The 20,204-nt window shown below is 39.9% G+C and overlaps 1 pseudogene; it reads right to left on the bottom strand.

Annotated features, from left to right (window-relative positions):
• Positions 1–2,397: 2,397 nt before the first annotated feature.
• LOC110336262 lies at positions 2,398–5,692 on the bottom strand (annotated as a pseudogene).
• Positions 5,693–20,204: the final 14,512 nt, after the last annotated feature.

The raw sequence follows: 20,204 nt of genomic DNA, 5'->3' as shown, positions 1-20,204 counted from the left end.
CATGGTAGTTTGTTGGGTTATTTCACACTTTAAAAAAAAAGATTTATTTATTTTATGTATATGAATACAGTTACTCTCTTCAGACACATCAGAAGAGGGCATCAGATCCTGTTATAGGTGGTTGTGAGCCACCATGTAGTTGCTGGGAATTGAACTCAGGAACTCTGGAAGAAGAGTCCATGCTCTTAACTGCTGAGCCATCTCTAGCCCCCTCTCATTTTCATTCATAATAGTATTTCACATTAATCTATAATAAGCATTACCTGAGTTCTAGATTATATTCTGTTTGTCTCATATGTGTTCTTCCAATAGTGTAACAAGCACCTTGGACCCGAGGGGAGGCCAGAGAGCAAATGCGTGCCCTATAAGTCTCATCAAAAAAAAAAAAATTAATGTAAGAGAAACAGAAACAAGTTAACAAGCCCATTTTCAAACTGTGTAATCTTTGAATCTTGTTGTGGATTTTATGCTTTAACAATAGAACTGAAGCACACGGAACCACACTGACTTTTAGTATATTCTTCAGTGTTTCACTTTTTCTTTTGACATGGCCTGCCTGCTGCACTTCAAATTGTTCTCAAACTTACTATAAACTGTCCTCAAACTTACTATAAAGTCATGAATAAACTCGGATTCTTGATTCTTCTGTCTCTGTTCCTGTCCTGACAAGAATGAAAATATTCATTTTTTTAATTGAAAACAGAATTTTCATATATTTTAATTGTTTCCTTCTTCTGCAAAGCCTTCTAGATCTTCCCCACCCTCCCAGATCCACATCCTTTGTCTCTCTTATTACAAAATAAAACCATCTAAAAAGAAAAGAACAAAATAAGATTAAGATGGAACAATAGACTTGAGTAGAACAACTCAAATGAATGAACAAGGAATCAACTAGCAACAGAAAAAGCACAAGAAACACGAGCAGACAGAGAGACACAAATAGTGTTATACACAGGAATCGCCTAAAATCTCAACATCAGAAGTGTCATAGAAGCAAAAGACCTGTAAAGTTAAAAAAAAAAAAAAACAAAGTTCAGAGAAAATACTATGACACACAACACAAGTACAAAAACACAAAACACACTCACACCCACCCCTCCACCACACCATTGGGTTTGTTTTGTGTTGGCATTCTAAAGAGGCTTTTGTACCCTGTTTTTGGATATTGGGCTATTGAAACTATAAACTCCAAGAAATTGGAAATGCCCTTGCAATTTCATCTTCGAAGAAGTAAAAGGCTGAAGCCTGGGGCCAGCTGGAGGAATAGCTAGCTGATCTCCTCAAAGAGCTTCCCCACAGGGCTGACAATTTGACAGGCCTCCTTGTGGGAGAGACAGGAACACAAGCAGGAGCAAACTTTGACCAGGACTGCTTAGTTATGTGTACTGTGTACTTCAGGTCAAACTGTGCTAGGACGCTGGGAGTGGATTTGGATGCTCTTAGGTAAGCAGAGCTCCTTACAAGAGATTGGCTCATCATAACAGTCTAAACCAATCAGAGAGCAGCCAAGCTCCTTCAAAGCCACACAGCCGGGTACTTGATAACCCACTGAGCTTTGTGCAGGCTGTGCAGTGCACGCCAGGCCTCCAGCTTTCATCGGCTGTCACTCATGCTGGGGGTGGCCCTTGATTTCTGCTATGTAAGTCATCTCAATGAAACTTAATTCGTTCACCAAGGTAGACTTTAGCTGTGACCATAACTTGTTCTGTCATCAGCTGGAGCGAGGAGGTATTTCTTTATGTTTCTTCAAGTGGAGTGCCACGCTGTACCTTTATCAGACCAGAGGCCCCGGACTTACCTTGGGCTTCCCCAAATGTCTAGTGTCATTGATAACAGTTTTCCAGATTTATGGATTTCTTTGGCTATACCCTAACTGAATGGTTGCTAACCTACACCGGTGAGATGTTGGTTGGAATTATTGGCAGCTATGGAATTTGACTAATTCCTCCAAGTTTCTCTAGAGGAGGCTTCATCTTGTAACTCGTACTTTTGGCAAAAGGTTGTTGTAATTTTTCTTTTTCATTTTTTAAAAACGGAGCAATGCAAAGGCATTTATTAGAGAAGCACTCTCTGACCCCACTAGAGAAATCCACTCAGGTGGATTGGGGTGGAGACAGCTCTGTCCCCATTCCCATTCATGCCATTCCTCATCACCTAGGCCTGGAGCCCCCCCACCCCCCGGCCGCCCCTTGCAGGTTACAAAAGACTCCACACAGGAGCCTTCTTTAAGCAATCACACCCCTACCAGTGGCAGATCCCGGCTTTATAGCAAGAACAGTTCCCACTCCTAGCAGGACCTCAAACTCCTCCCCGAATGAATATAGACCTCTGCTGATGGTTTCAGGAGTCACAGAATTGCCTTGCAAGGTGAGGCAGGGCCTTCCGGACACTGGGACACTAGGTGAGGATGCTCTGAGCCTGGTGTTCCACCAGTATCTCCATGCTCTTCACATCAGTGCACCAAAGCTCCAGATGGTCCTTCATCCCCTTCATCTGCTGCAAATCTAGCACTCGAGGCTGCACCCGCGTCATGTGAACCCGCTTTTCCACCTCATCTATGCTGCCTCTGACCAGCCCCACCTAGAGTGCCTTCCTCACCAGAAACTCCACCTTGTTGACAGTGATTTTTGTCACTTTTGGCAATTTCTTCAAAAGTGAGTTGTCTGTGGTTGGCGGGCTGTATGAAAGTCCTCTCCATAAGGCACAACAGCTGGGTCTTCCTCAGAAGCTGGGCTTCGTTGGCTGCTAAGTCAGGCTGCTGCCCCCAATCAGACTTCAGTGTCTGGAACCTATCTACATCACCACTACTGAAAGCATACAGGGTGTCAATCAGCCATTGCCAGTCAATGTTCCTCAGTGACTCCAGCACAGGGTGCATGAGAAGTTCTCCAAAGTTTAAAAACTCGCTCTCTGGGAAATCCAGCAAGCCCCAGTGTGAAGGATTTTTCTTGTTGTTCGGACACAGACAGATCCTTGATGTCCTCACAGCCCAGAAACCTTAGGACATCTTTGTAGTAGGACTCGAGCTTTCCGACTGTTTGGTAGTATTTATTGGAGAGATCATAGAAACGACTGTGGACTGACGTCACACCAGGGAGATTGTTGAGCATCCCTTCAACATCTTCAGTGGTTTCCTTTGTAGCCTGCAGATCCCCAATCTGCAGAGCTTCATTTTAGTGCTCTGATTACTGTCTTACACAAGATCACAGCTTCATCACTCCTTTTTACCTTATCACGAATCTTTTCCAGAAAAGTAAGAACCACATTAGGATCAGTTATCTGTCTAACCACATGGAGAATTATTTTTACCAGGGACAGAGGGTTGACCCTGTGTTCAAGTTCACTGATGGAGTTTTCACATTCTGAAGTAGAATTCCACGTTTCAATTCAAAGCTTGGTTTCCTCTTTAGTATCATTCGTTATTAATAAAGGAAGACAACAGCAGTTGGCCCAGAAAGGAAAGTGGCAAAACATCCTTCTCATAATCTTCATTTCTGGAGGGAATTATGAAGCCTGTATGATTATGACTGGACCTTGAAATGGGAAGGAGAACATTAGACAGGGAAAAAACCGAATATGTAAATATGGTGAGACTTAAAAAGGAAAGGCTTCTCCATCGTATGGCTTGGACTTCCTTGTCAAAAAAGCAAGTGTCCATAGGTGTGTGGCTTTACTTTTGGGTCTTCAGTTCTATTCCACTGATCAACCTATCTGTCACTGAACCAATACGGTATGGTTTTTTATCACCATTGCTCTGTAGTACAGCCTGAGGTCAAGGATGGCGGTTTCCTCAGAAGCTCTTTTATTGTTCAGGGTTCTTTTAGCTATCCTGCGTTTGTTGTTTTTGTTTTGTTTTTCCATATGAAGTTGAGAATTGTTCTTTCAAGATAGGTAAGGAATCGTGTTGGGATTTTGATTGGGATTGCATTGAATTTGGTAAAATGGCCTTTTTTCACTAAGTTAATCCTACTGATCCATGAACATGGGGATCTTCCTATCAGAAGATCTTTCTATCTTCGGATCTCTTCTTCGATTGCTTTCTTCAGGAACTTGAAGTTCTTGTCATGCAGATCTTTCACTTGTTTGGTTAGAATCACACTGACATATTTTATATGATTTATGGCTATTGTATAGGTTGTTGTTTCTCTAACTTCTTTCTCAGCCTTTTTATCTTTTGTGTAAAGGAAGGTTGCTGATTTCTTTGAGTTAATTCTGTATCCAGCCACTTTGCTGAATTTGTTTATCAGCTGTTGGATTCTCTGGTAGAATTTTTGGGTCATGTATGTATACTATCATATCATCTGTGAATAGTGATAATTTGACTTCTTCCTTTCCAGTTTGTATCCCTTTGATCTTCTTTGTTTTATTGCTCTAGCTAGAACTTCCAGTATTATACTGAATAGATACACAGAGAGTAGACATCCTTGCCTTGTCCTTGATTTTAGTGGGGTTCCTTTAAGTTTCTTTCCCATTTAATTTGATATTGGCTATTGGTTTGCTGTATATTGCCTTTATTGTGTTTAGGTATGTGTCTTATATCACTCCAAGACTTTTAATGTGATGGGGTGTTGGATTTTTGTCAAAGGCTTTTCAGCATCTACTGAGATGATCATTTATTTTTTCAGTTTGTTTATATGGCGGATTACATTAATGGATTTTTAAAATATTGAACCACCCCTGTTAAGCTTGCGGACAGGAGCCTAGCTTAAATGTCCTCTGGGAGTCTCCACCAAGCAGCCAATGGAAAAAGATGCACAGACCCACAGTCAAACATCAAATGGCATTCAGAGACTTATGTGCAAGAGCTGAGGGAAGGATTGAGCTACTCAAGAACAGGGACTCTACAGAAGACTGACAGAGTCAACTAAACTAGACTGTTTGGGGCTCCCAGAGACTGAACCAACGATCAAAGACTGAGCATTGGCTGGACCTAGGCCCCCTGCATATGTGTAGCAGATGAACAGTGATTTGGTGTATGGGGGTGGGAAGCGGTGACTTGGATGGTATGGGAGTGTGGGGTGTGTGTGTGTGTGTATGTGTGTGTGTGTGTGTGTGTGTGTGTGATACCTAGAAGGGGACGCCCCTCTCTCAAAGGAGAAAGGGAGGGAAGAATGGGGGGGTCTGCTTGAAGAAATACTGGGAGGAGAGGAGGAACTGATATTGGGATGTACATTGAACAAATAAATACATTTAATAATAATAAAAAAAAAGAGGAGAGGCATCCCTTTACAACTTAGAGAAGAACATCCTTACCAGTGAGAATAACAAAAGAAGAAAGAGAGAAAGAGAGAAAGGAGAGGGAGAAGGACAGGGGCAGGGAGACCTACCATAAGATGTATGGTGTGGGGGTGGAGAGTGGGGGACGAAGGGGGAAACCCATGTAGAGAGTAGAAATCAGAGACCTTCCCTGAGCAAATTTCCCCTGAGAACACTCCATATTAAGTCCCTAAACAGAGATAGGATTTTTTTCATTACCCTTTAAGGATAGCAGGAAGTTTCACATCACCAGATTTGGTTTAACACAGTGTATGTAACAAAAAGCACAGAGGAGCCAGATACCATAAATTGGAGCTGTCAAATCATAGCACAAACTACTTAACTCTCTGTCACAGAGAGTGAGGCCAAGAGCTATGATTTGATTCCGGCTGGAGAACTTACCTAAAGGAGCAGACTCGTATTCTGACAAACACATTGCTCTGTATTTTAGTTAAGTGACTTAAAACAGAGTAGTTTTATTTTCATTTTTAACTAGTGAGATATTGATATATTGAATGCATTAAAATTAAAAGATCCAATAACTAAAATAGAAAAACAAAGGCAAAAAAGTAAGTTTTACTAACAACAGGACAGGAATCATTGTTACTACCTTTGTCTTGCTATGTGTTTTTCCAAGATTCATGTTAGCACTGTTTGTATAGATGAAAAGATATCTCTTTATACTGCTTTGGATTTGCTTCTTTTATTAAGTAGTACATGGAGAATATGTGTTCTTGCCAGCAAATAGTATATATAGCACACTGTGAAGAGTCATCTAATGTTCCCTTATATGAACATGCTGTACTTCCACAAGGCCCTATGTTCAGATATTCAAGGTCTTTAAAACTTTTTTCGCACATTAAAGACACTGTGATACAAGTATTCAAACTCATTTTTCAAAAGCAGCTCAATATTTGTGTGCATCTTAAGCTACTTCTTTCAAGCCAATTAGAAAGCCATTTACACACTCAAGTGTGGCCGTAGCACTGACTTCTTTTGCTGTTTCTAGTCAGGGAAAGACCAAAATAAGTAAGTTACTCTCCTACTTACCAAAATGGAAAAGTGCATCAGAATATGTTCCGGTGAGGTATGAGAATTAAGCCCCTTACGTAAAATTCACCTCCCAGAAGTGATTCGAGTTGCCTGTCCTGTTTTTCTAGGTTGCTCAGCAAGGAAGGTGTGGAGGGCTAATGACAAAATGGCTCACTGATGTAGTTTTGTCAAACTGAACCAGTTAGACAAATAGGAAAAAAAAAAAAAAAAGCTTACCTTAAAGAGCTGTAGTGGAAAATAGAGCATCAGTGATAGCTCAAATGCATAAGAAAAACAACTCCATTTCTGGGTGTGAATGGTGAATCACTACCACACGCCTTGGCTACATCCTGACATGAACATTCAGGAAGGAAGCATCCTGGAATATGCTTGCACTGGGAAATGCAAAAACAGCATACAAGGCAGATGAATTGATGGCTGAGTGATGAAACAGGAAGAGAAGTCCAGCAGGACATCTCTATTGCTTCCTTTTTTAGACCATGTGTTCTTCACTTTCAGATGATCAGTTGGAAGAAACAGTTTTGGAAGAAAAATCTACTAAGAAGTTAGCTGGGGGCTCTCCATTTGAAGCCCATGAGAAAGAAAAGGTCTTCTTGCAGCAGTAAGTAGATAGTGGAAAGCTGAAATTGACATGTTATCATCACCTCTGCTTATAATTGTTAAAGGTAGAGAAAATAAATGTATATAATTTGAAGGCATATGGCAAGTACAATTTTACTTCTAGAAAGCTTTTCTGGTATTAAAAAATACAATAAAATTTTTAAAAAATCAAACCAAAATTTTGACAGATTTTACTTCAGTTTATTTACTTAAAAGTTATATTACGAAAACAATGCATGAATGTTTATATACTTCAGGTATGTCCATTTATAATATAGAGAAATTTAAATTATTAAACAAAAAATACTAAGCAGTACAGAAAATAAAAGAATAATAATGGCCAAGTTATCTAATTTATGAAAGAATACTTTGTCAGTATGCCATGACTGTTTTTGATTATTCCCCAGGTGCCTCATGATATATAATTAAAATATATAACCAGTTTGTATGGTGTAAGATATTCATGTTAAATTATACTATATGAAATTCTCTGTAGGTTGTTGGAAAACTGCATACAGTTTGGCTATTGCCCAGGTTATTGGTTGTGCTCCGGCAAACTGAGGGTAAGATCCTGTTGTTGAAGAGAATACCTACGTATCTCTCTGAACATGACAAAATTGAGCTGCTGTGGTCTACTGCTGTGGTCCTGGTTTCACAAAGCCCTGGGAACAGGAAAGAGAATATTACCCCTCCAGGATTCAGCTCCAGAGGGGAGATATCATTATGTCAGCACAGTCTTACATAATTTTGGATGTCCCAGTAATCCAATGCAATCCTGTTGAATATAGTGTTACCCCCGATTGACTAGTGTTTATGATAATGGAAGGTATTCTGCATGCCACCAGAGGAGAAAGCTAAATACCAACTTAGTTACAAACCCCTCACCAGTATGGTCTAGTGTCTTTGGTATAAGAAAGTACTCTGCATGCTACAAAAGGAGAAAAGTAAATATTATCCCAGCTACAAAGCCTTCTATGTACAGCAGTTACCTGCCTTCATGATATGCTGCCAGGTTACAACAGTTGTGAAAATAACCAACCTCTATCTGATGGTTTCTAAATGTTTATTTATTTATTTATTTGTTTGTTTGTTTGTTTGTTTATTTAACTTTTAACTGATTCTGGTGAATTTCACATCATGTTCTTCAATCCCACTCATCTCTTCATCTCTTAGTACCCATCTCCTTAGTACCTGCCCTCTGCCCCTTCAATCACACCCTCAAAAGAAACACACACACACACACACACACACACACACACACACACACACACACACACACACACACACTTGTGGAAGCTGTATATGTCAGTGTCCTACAGCCTACCTGTACTGGTTAGTTTTGTGTCAACTTGACACAGCTGGAGTTATCACAGAGAAAGGAGCTTCAGTTGGGGAAATGCTTCCATCAGATCCAGTTGCGGGGCATTTTCTCAATTAGTGATCAAGGGGGAGGTCCCCTTGTGGGTGGTGCCATCTCTGGGCTGGTAGTCTTAGGTTCCATAAGAGAGCAGGCTGAGCAAGCCAGTGGAGGCAAGCCAGTAAAGAACATCCCTCCATGGCTTCTGCATCAGCTCCTGCTTTCTGACCTGCTTGAATTCCAGTCCTGCATCCTTTGGTGATCAACAGCAATGTGGAAGTGTAAGCTCAGTAAACCCTTTCCTCCCAAACTTGCTTCTTGGTCATGATGTTTGTGCAGAAATAGAAACCCTGACTAAGACAGTACCTTTTTGTTCTCACTTCCTCACTGCAATGAGTCATTGGTCTGGTTCAAGGCCTCTGGCTTCTATCACACCATCAATACTGGATTCTCACTGGAACTCCTCTTGGATATCGTGTTAGTGCCCTTTGTCACAAAGATCCTGCAGCTTTGGATCTACAAGACCAGCCCCTTCACGTGTTCCAGCAGTTCGTTGATTGGGTAGGCAACTCAAAGCCCTGAATCTGGGCCTGGGTAGTATCTAAGTTAGCTTGTCAGCTATCCTGCACCTAGAGCTTGATTTTGTTAATTTTAGTTTTTATTTACCTGATTAATTTGAGGGATGATGTCTCTGTGTAGCTATGGGTAGCCTAGAAATTGCTTTATGATCCCCATTTTACTTTGAACTCATGGTTTGCCCACCTCAGCTTTAAGTACTAGGACTAATGTCATTCACTACCACACTCGACTGAAAAAACTTTTGTTCAATTCATACTTACCTTTATCACCATGATGCTGTTACTTTATGCCTATGGAGCTAGATCTCTTATTTTCATTGCTTTTTAAAATAATATTTTGTGTATTATTAACTTTCATCTAGTATTAATGACATCTCTTAAAATATAGTGGAAGATATCCCACTGTAATTACATGTATAAGTTATAGTAGCTTTATGATTACAAGCAAAATGAGTGCCATCAATTTTATAGCAGCAAAGGATACATACCTTAAAGGGGTGGGAGAGAAGTGTGTATGAGTCAGATCAATGGAACAAGAAGGCAATCCTAACTAGGTTCAAATCAGGCATTTAGCAATCGTACATGGATATCAATGTCATTGTCATAACATTGATTTTTTTTCAATGTAAGAAAACTACCTGTACCATAAAATTTCAATGGGGAGCTAAAAATTGTTAAACTAGTTGAAGGTAAAATGAGTCTGAACACTGCTCCTTTCACTGACAGACCACAAGAATTCTTAGATCAGGGTTAGCACAGTCTGATGCTGTGGTCCTGGTTTCACAAAACCCTGGGAACAAGAAAGAGAGTTTTATCCCTCCAGGATGCAGCTCCAGGGGGAAATGCCTGTGTTAGCACAGTCTTAGAAATTTTAGATGTCCCAGTAATCCAATGCAGTTCTAGTAACTAATCATAATAATGGGATGCAAACTCCATACTCAGTCATGGGAAGAAACTGAGTAAACAAGAAACTTAACTACTAGGATTTCCAAGATCTAAAACAATTTTTAAAAATAGAAGACAGAAGAAAATGTGAACAAAAAGAGAGCCACAGAGATGAAAGCAGGAACCTAGCAAAATTCAATCTAGAATGTTGTGACAGTGCTGTGGTACCACAGTTTAGCGCTTTATGGAAAGTAACCTTCTTAAGATTTCCATTAAGATATACTTACTTTCTCAAATAAATTCAGATTGTGCTGTAATTGGGGGCTCCAATGATTCCTTCCCATTGAAAACACTAGAAAACAGTAGCACTTGTTTGTGGGGTTTGCTCACTCGATTAACAAAGACTTAAAGATATGCACAAAGCATAAGTCCTTTTTTGTAATGCAGAACTAATTATTTGGTATGAGTTTTGATATATATATATATATATATATATATATATATATATATATATATATAGATAGATAGATAGATAGATAGATAGACAGACAGACAGACAGACAGACAGATAGATAGATAGATAGATAGATCAGAAGGGATGTGAGGCTCAATGCAATTCAAAGTGAGGATGGTATTGTAATAAGATTGGTTTTAAGATTAGTAAAGCTGATATTGTAAAGCCTACAGTATGTATAGACTCTCTCTTGAGTCATCTCCACTCCACATCTTGAGGGTTAAGAAAAAAAAGAGGCACTCAAAAGGACAGGCAAGAATGAGCACCTGATTCCCAAGGGAAAGTTAAGTAAGACATATTCAAGTGTGACATAAGGTCCTCAAGAAAGGGTTGTAGTTAGTAAGACACACTGTAGTATATTGCAGTAGTCCAATTAATCCATTAATCCTGCTTAAATCGTCCTGGCAGCAGTGGTGGCAACAGCTCGAATTCCTCAAAACCAACACACACACACACACACACACACAGAGAGAGAGAGAGAGAGAGAGAGAGAGAGAGAGAGAGAAGAGAGAATGAGGAGAGAGAGAAAGCCTTCTATATTAATATGCCTTAAACAGCTCAATGGTTGGGCCACTCCAAACATCTACATGGCTAGCACACCCTCCCCTCTGATATTCCTGAACTATTACTCACTAAAACCTATCTTCCATCTTGGCTGTCTAGGATCCAGACCTGCAGTTCTCCTTGGCCACGACCCCTGACTCTTACATGTTGACTGTCATCTCTGTCCTACACTTCTCATGCCTAGTCTTTCTCCTTTCTGCTCAAACATTGGCCACTGGCAACTTTATTTACTCGTCAAAGCCAACTGGGGACAGGGATCATGAGCATCTTACATGCAGATTCTCATGTAATTTTGAGAACCCAGTTAACATAATGCAATTCATAACTATTATTTTATAATACAATAACATAATTCCTTAACTCATTCTCTTTCCATCTTTCATTTACTGTGTTTGCTGATTACTTTTTTAGGACTCTTTGGGCTACAAAGTAGGACTAGGTAGTAGAAGTAAGGGTTATGTAATATACGTTCTTTGTTCTTTCCTTCATTTCAAATCACTTCATTTCAAATCTCTGCAAATATGCAGAGTAAGGGTTGTGTAGGAGACCAAGTATAGAAATGGCTAGATCTCCCCCAGTAGTCTAGATTCTTTCAGAAGGAACCCTAGTTTCCACTCAAGGGAATGAATATTCTGTTAAGTCAATGTGAGTGCATTTGCAATGCTATGGGTCATATCGAGATTTACATGAACAATCCAGGGTCTGTACCATCATGGTATACAGAGACTGGTGCTCATAAAAAATTATATTGAGTCTTATTCCATCTAATTTGGGTCCAGCCAGGACTTCAAGATAGAAGATTTAATATTACTCAGCATATTAGTAATGTTTAGTGCAGTGTCAAGTTCTTAATGGGACTTACCCTCATTTGGTAGTTAACTAAGGTACACGATGCACAAGAGCGTCAAGGTGGAACATGTGTTCAGTGAGTACAGCTGTGTCCTGTTCCTGTTCTAATACAAGGTCTGTTTTTTGGAATAGAGAACAGACATACAGACATGGTGGAGGAATAGGCTGCATCATTTAGTAGGTGAAATACATGGAGAATATATTGTTATAAGAAAATTATTTTGGGCTGGAGAGATGGCTCAGCGGTTAAGAGCACTGACAGCTTTTCCAGAGGTCCTGAGTTCAACTCCCAGCAACCACATGGTGGCTCACAAACATCTGTAATGGGGTCTGATGCTGTCTTCTGGTGTGTCTGAAGAGAGCAATGGTGTATTCATATACATAAAATAAATAAATCTTTTTTTTTTTAAAAAGTATCTTATCATTATATAAAATATTTTGGAGTTGCAAGAGTTTGTTGAAATAAAACATATTTTTCAAGAAGTTTAAATTGGCTACAGTGGGTAGTAGATTTGAGGGACCCAACACTTAGAAATGAAATTACAAGTTTAGACATGTATATTGTTCCACAAAGCAGTAAGGGCCACAGGAAAAAGAGATAGAAATGATACTATATAGAAACTTGGGCAGAATGGAATAATTGACTGACTAAGAGCAAGATGAGAGAGGGATTGGAGATTACTAGATATCAGTTTTGATGTGGATTTTCAGGAGGATAGAAGCCAGAGGAAAAGTATTTGGTAACATTTTATTTGGGAATGACATCTTAGAAAAGCAATAATGAGGGTAAATGGATGAAGGAATAGAAACAAAACACTAGGTGGTCATAGCTTTATAAGAAACACAGATGGTTGCTCAGTCACATTAGAATTTTTTGGAAGGGCTATATGGAATCACTTTGGCTTGTAACCATGTAATAGGGACAAGAGGAGATTTAAGTAGATTTTATCTGCCAGCCACCTGCTTTCTCCCATATTCTATCAGTCAAGTTTGTCTCACAGAACATTAATTTTCAAATACTTATGGAGTATGCTTCCCAAGTTTTTCTTCCATTTTTAATGCATCGAAATCCCCCAGACAGTTCTGAATGCATCTGATTTCAATGTGAGTCAGCTAGCTGGTGTCCTTTTGCCTCAGGAGCTGTCTAGGTGAGTCATTATAATTGCCTAGACTTGATAGTTTGTATCTCTTAATGGTTGACAAACATCTGGAAGGGCAAAGGTGGGAGGTTCTAAGTGTACAAAAGTATTGGAAATCCAAAGAGAGAGCTGAGCATCAACAGGGACTGACTCTATATCTACTTCTGCCAAGAAGATGGCAACAGAGCTCATGGTTTGTTTGTTTTTATTGTTGGTGGTTTTTCTCCTCCAGGATTGGTCAAAGCCTCCTCTGTGGTCTTTAAGGGCATGGGTTATTCCAGGTTCTCACCCTGGATTGTCTTGAGAAAACTATGAGTCTGGTTCTGGAGAGATTACTCACTGGGGAAGAATGCTTGCTCTTACATGACCATAGTTTCCCTTTACCAGCACCCTTGTCAAGAGCTTGCAGCCTCCCATAACTCTACCTTCAGTTGATCCACCACCTTCCTCTTCATTCCAAGCGCATTCACACTCATGTGCACATACATACACATGCATATAAAATGATAATCAACTTTAAAAAGGACAAACTATGGACCAGTGGATCTGGAGAAGCACAAAAATGTAATATAATCAGTTACTAGGAGAACCTTAGTGGCATTGATTAGGATAAGCAATGTTCATGTTGAAATTAGCATTTCCCTAGAAACAAACAAATGAGCTGTCTCTACAAAACTGATCGTGACCCTGTGCTGGAATCCTGCACTACACATCAAAGAATTATAGATCAATGAGCAGTTGACATTTAAAGGAACTTTAAAGGCAACGTGCAAAAATGTCTTATTTTAGTCATAGTGGAAGGGATGACTCACAGAACTTTTAACAGTTTTATAAACAGCATAAAACAAGATGTAGAAGTGAGACTAAGAAATTCATTCTTTCCAGGCTTCTAGCAAAATGGAAGACACCAGCCACCTGGGTTCTCATTCTTCATCTGATGGTGATGTTAGTTTCAGTGACTTGCTCTTCAATGAAATGACTGAACAAGGCACTACCCAGTGTCCTACCCATCTCTCATCTTCTACTAGTCTCTGACGTGCCCAGCAGAGCAATGTTACAGAAGAAATAGATTTGCAAACACTGCGTGTTTAAGACCTCAGAAAATGGAAATGGTGACAGAGAGTAGGAGGCCGATGGTGGAGCTTTATGTTACATCTTGTTACAAAGTTAGAAGTAAGAAAATTATGGAGGTCACATGGAAGGAAGAGAGCAGTGAGCTAAGGAAAAAAAAAAAAGGCAGTACCTGAGACTCAAACTAGAGAGATGAGGGGGGACTAATACCAACTCCTGCAAGGAGGGGCAGGCAGAAATGAAAGGAAAGAGTGGGTACCATCTTAGAGGATAGCTCGGGGAAGCTCAGGCTGCTGATGAGTTTGAAGCTGAGTAGTTATCCAAGAAGTCATGGACGTATTAACTAATGAGTTAGAAAAAAAAGTGGACTGGGAGACTGGTCAACAGGCTGGACAGGAGCAAGGTCAGTTATAGGAGGGAACAAAAAGTGCTGGCAACAGTTACAGTTGGAGCAGAGAATAAGGGAAATGTAAAGGAGATACTGGGCTCTATAGTGAACAGATGCCTGCTCTTTGGGAGACTATATGCTAATAGGAGTGAGATCATTGATAAATAACAAAAACAATGAATGCACATGTTACTTAGTAGCATGAAAAAGAAAGTAGAGTCAGAATGGAATTCCACTGGGAGCAAAGAATGGACAGTAAATTTCCCACGAGGTGTAGGCCTCTGCGATGAGCCAGATTTTGCATCGCTGACATAACACAAGGTAGGGGAAGAGTTATTTAGCTCAGGGTTCTAGTCCATCTCATATCAGGGTCAGAGAGAAAGTGGAGAAAAAGGAGTCTAGGCATTTATATGTGTTTCTATTGGCTTTCTTCCACTAGACTCTTGAGTCTATAGAGATCCTGCGCCCAACAGTTCTACCACCTCCCCAAATGGCACTACCAATGAGGGAGCAAGCATTCAGAACACCAGGCACAGGGACCATCACACACTGAAATCATAATGTGAAGCATCCGAGGAAATACAGTAAGACTGTCTATTCCTTTCTGCTGCATTGTGTTGCTGGGGCCTTTTGTGAACTCTAAAGCTGTGACAGTGGCCTTTCACATGATGGCCAGAAGTAGGGATGATACATATTCTCCTTTGTATAATGTTCCTAACATATAGATATCTGTATAATAAGCATCAACCACACAAGTTCTTGGTTATGAAAAATATAATTTTTACTCAATTTGATCTCAGTCTGTAGGGGTAACTTCCAATGGAACATGTGAAGTTTAAATGTGTGCCTTTGTAACTTAGGTTTGTTGGCTAGTTTCCTATCTGTATAAAACTGCTTCCCAGAGATTTAAGTATGGGCTTATACTCAAAGATCTCGATAACGGAATGTATTCTTAGTAACTGATATGAGGATTCTTTTGTGGACAAAATCCAGTATTAAAATGCCTGGCTGGATAGATCCTTGGGAATTCACGGGCTTTAATGGGAGATTTAGACTTGCAGTTACAAGCTTGAGTCAAGTTTGTTTCTTCCTTGAGTAATCAGAGCACCTGAGGCTTGGAGCTAAGTTATGGAGGGATTATGAGTAGTTGTGAAATTGATTAAAGGCAGAAAAATATTATTTAAAAAACAAATTTTAGAATTATTTCTTCATATTTTCTGTGTATGAGTTTTGCCTGCATGTGTGTATGTGGACCACCTATGTACCTAGTACCCACTGATTCACAAATGGGATTTGGATAATCTCTGTCTGGAGTTAAAGATACTCATAAGCCACCATGTAGGTTCTGGGAATTGAACCTGGGATTCTGCAAGAGTATTAGTGCAGTTAACTTCTAAGTCATCTATTGGTCCAACCCAGAAAGAATATTAGTAATAATGATTATATGTTCATTAATTTATCACAGACATAAAATCTAGTTTTGTTGGCATATCCAAAAAGAAATATTATCCCCAACATTTATTCCCAAAATGCAAGGAAGAATTCGTTGATAACTATTTTCTGAATATCTGTAATAATTAAATAAAAATACTCTGCCAAGATCAAAACAAGATTTTTTAACAATCATAGGAACAAGTTGTAAAAACTAAACTGATTACACAAAACCCTCATTTACTTTATCATTCTAATAATAAATAACTTGAAATAGCAAGAGGATTTATAATGAAAGTTAAAGACAAAGCCCAGAAACCTTGATGTGACTGTCAGTATTATTCAATAAATATTCTTGATATCTTTGTGGCTTATTCATATTTGTTTATTAGAGCTCAGCCAAAAGAATGTTTAATTTATCAAAACAAAGTTATCTTCCAACAAGTTCTTATAAACAACATTAAGACCATATTATGCAAGCTGAACTCCTGTCCAAATATGATTAGGAATTGATGCTATAATTTTCCAAGCCATATTGCTAGTGAAGTTCAAGCCTTATAATTTCTACTGACTGACTGTGCCAGAAGACCATAAAAATGCTCTTCATAATCCTGGGTAACAGATGTCTCCACAATTTGTAGAAGAGTTTCAAATTCCCTCTCATTTACTCTATGATAGCTTAAAAGTTGAGAGACAGTTAGAAACCCCTTTATAAATTAAAAGAGAATAAAGGAGGTTGGAGAGACAGTTCAGTCATTAAGAACACTCACTGCTCTTTCAGAGAACTCAGGTTTGTATCCCAGCATCCACGTTAGATATCACTCAACTTACTAAAACTCCAATTCCAAAAATTCCAATGCTTTCAGGCTTCAGCGGGCACCTGCACACACATCGTGCACATAAGCCTCCTTCAGATTCACACACATAGTCATATATTAAAGCAATAAGCTTTTTAAGAGAGAAGGAAAGGAGAGAAAAGGTCGGATTGGAGACATATGGGAGGAAGAAGTGGGCACAAATATTTTACATTGAATATCTCTAATCAAGAAAGAAAGCAAGGAACTGGAGAGGCAAAGAGATCACAGTTAAAAGCATATAGTGGTCTTACAGAGGACTTGAGTTTAGATCTCAAAACTCACAGTGAATGACTTACAACTGCCTGTAACTTCAGCTCCTAGAGATATAATACTCTCTGCTGCCCTCCACAGGCACCACGCACCCACATGGTGCACATAAAAACTCATAAGCACAAATAGTAATATCAATTTAAAAAGTAACCTTTGAAACATCTTCCCCACAATATGGACATTTGGTTGAGGTAGTCATGCTGAGAAGGATCAGATCAGTGATAACAACAGGTGGAGAAAAGGTTAGTCCTTTATTAATCTAAAGAGGATCCTGAAGGAGAAATGAGAAAGTTTATTATCCACGTGACCTAAACATGAATTTAGAATAAATAAGACTTAGAGAGGAGGTGTATTATGATGTCAGGAATTAATTTTCAGACAAAATATCACCTCTATATTATCTAGTCACTTAGTCATTTGTTGCTATTCCCTAACAGCATCAGGAACTCAGGTTAAAGATTTCTTGCAATTTCAGGTTTGGGTCCATAATCCTCCCATCCCTAGGCTCCTTCCTTCCTTCCTTCCTTCCTTCCTTCCTTCCTTCCTTCCTTCCTTCCTTCCTTCCTTCCTCCCTCCCTCCCCCTCCCCTCTCTCTTTCTCTCTCTCTCTATTTCTTCCTTCCTTTCTTTTTTTATTTATGTTATAATCCAGGATGACGGGTGTTATCTCTGTCATAACATGCCAGGAGGAAAGTATACATCTGCACAGTAATTTTTGGCTCCACTAACAACATTGTGCAAGCTAATTAGGAACCAACTATTGGTGTGTTGCATAAACTGACATGGCTAGGGTGATGAGTCATGGCCTACCCAGTGTTTTTCTTTAGAGTAGCTTCTTCCATACACAGAAGGAGCTTTTGTTTTATTCTATTATGTGGAAGGAGTTGAAAACTGGTTGTGATGGCCTAGGACTTATTGTGAAAGAAATCTGTGCCTGTTCTCTTCAGATCTTCTTATATTTGGTGTCCTGTCTGCCATTCATTCTTTTGATGGAAAGCAAAGACAGTTCATGGTCCAGACAAAAGTATTGTTCACTTAATTTTTTTGTCTTTGTTTCTGATCCGTGTTTCTCTTCAATTCCATGACAATATTTGGATGACCACAGACCTTCTCAGACCTCTTTCTCTTACAAATTTTCTTCTTTACATATGTATGTGGTATGTTCCTGAGTGTTTGGATGTTTATGTACATATGAATACATGTACAGGTTTATGTGCTCAAGTGTGCATATACAAGTGTATATGGAGACCTGAGACTGGTGTTGCGAATCTTCTCAGTTGATCCTTGCCCTATTTCTTTCGAAGGCATGTTCTGTCCTCTCAATCAAACCCAAAAGGCTAACCTTGCTGGGCAGCTTGTTCCAGATACTTGCCATACAGAACAGGAATTACAAGTGAGCAGCCATGTCCATCTGACCTTTATATGGGTTCTGAAGATCTAAACTCTGATCCTCTTCCTTGTACAGAAAGCTATCATGATCCCAACCCTTTGGGATTGTTGGCCAGTATTGGTCCACATAGGTAAAGGAAGCAGAGCCAATAGATGTGGGTGGATGAGGTGGGTTCAGAAGCCCTGTGAGTATGTGTGGTGAGTGATGACACTGGGACCAGCTACAGGAAGAGAGATCAACTTTCCTTGGGGTAATTCAAGGCTTATGGCTTATACAATTTGGGGGATTGGGGTTAGAAACATTCAGGAAAGGCAAAGGTCATTGCCTGAGGCCTTAAGGTATAGAAATTCCTCACTAGCATGGGGAAGCATTTCCGGAATCTCAGGTGCTAGCTGAGCAGGTTTTTATTGGAAGAAAGGAAGTTGAACCTGTAATCTTAACCAAGGCTATGTGACATTCTTCAGGTAAAGGCCTGGTGGTGGTGGTGGTGATGGTGTTGGTGATGGTGGTGGTGGTGGTGATGGTAGTGTTGAACTCTCCAGACAAGCGCAGAGAAGGGGAAGCCCTACAATCAAGGGAGTCCTCCATATAGCACTGAGCTCAGATGTCTATTTGGTCAATGCTAGACTTCAACCTTACTTAGCAGGGCAACAGAAAGCCATTTAACTTCTGATCTGTTTTCCTAGACTTCTCGAAATTCCTTTTAATCATATTCTTTCCCAATCCTCAACTCTGCCAAGATTTTCTCCTTTTTTCTCTCTTAACAGACAAAACCAGAAGCAAAGAGCCACTAAAAACTATGGCGCCTCCTGTTTTTGTTGACTTGTTTCATGAGCCTTGACAGAAGGCTGATGTACACACCTTCACTCCAATGAAGACCATTGATCTTTCCTGTCCAAGCAGCTCCCAGTGTCAAGTAGTTCCTTGGCTAAGGGTGGAACTTTGTGCCTACTTCCCTACTCAGTGCTAGGATTTGCCTGGCTTGAACTTGCGCAAGTCTGATGTATTGCTCATCTCTCATCCTAGAAGCTTCTCCTTGCAGTGCATGGTAATTCACAGAGACCAACTACTGGATATCAGGCAGAGAGGGAGAAGGTATAGTTGCAGTACTCAGCCCTGGATGGGATGCCTTGGTTATATTTCTCTGAGAAGGCCTGGCTGATTCCATGACAGGCTTCAAACGGGCAGTTAAGGAAACTAGGACTAAATCTCTGTTTCCAAGACCTGGGCAATCCCAGGTTTCAGAAGCTGCCCCACCACCTGGCCTGAGGCAAGGACAATAGGTCAGCGGTAGAATCCAGACTTCCTCAGCCAACAGTTCCAGACCTCCTTAGCACGTTTCCAGCTCTCACACCCTGGGGCAATGGAAAGTCCATAGAGATGGACCCAACAGATTAACATAGTGGCTACTTACCCTGGAATTCCTTATTGGGTTTTAAGTCAGGCTCACCAACTCACTTGGGTGTCTCTCTATTCTGGTAATGAGAGACCCCAGCATCCTGGACTTCTGCACAATAAAACACTCTTTGTGTTTACACATTATTGGGGTCCGAGGTATCATTCCCCAGCGAATCATGAACCCTTACACCTCTCCTCTAGGTTAATGGATCTAAAAAGGCAGAAAGATTGGAGGAGCCAGAGGTGATGGAGCATTTTTAAAGAAAACACATTTTGCAGACACAAGAGGGCAAATGCACATCTGACCTCTTATAATTCCTAAAAAAACTATTTGCACAGATATTTTACAGAAGACACTTGTTTGCTCTTGGCCATAGGCATCGTCTTTGTAACCAAGCATCATGATCTGACCCTGGGACTCCGGTGATTTTGAGGTGTACTGGTCCTGGCTTTTTATAAAACACAGCATATGCTATGAAACATTTACCTTAGAACCCTGCATCTGCTAAACAAAAGATCTATACTGAGGTATGCTTAGCACAAATTCTTCTTTAAATGAAATTACGCTTTATTTTGTGTGTGTGTGTGTGTGTGTGTGTGTGTGT

This window comes from Mus pahari, chromosome 19 (genome assembly GCF_900095145.1).
Source record: "Mus pahari chromosome 19, PAHARI_EIJ_v1.1, whole genome shotgun sequence".
In the NCBI taxonomy this organism is placed as follows: Eukaryota; Metazoa; Chordata; class Mammalia; order Rodentia; family Muridae; genus Mus; species Mus pahari.
This window is presented reverse-complemented; position numbering and strand designations above follow the sequence as displayed.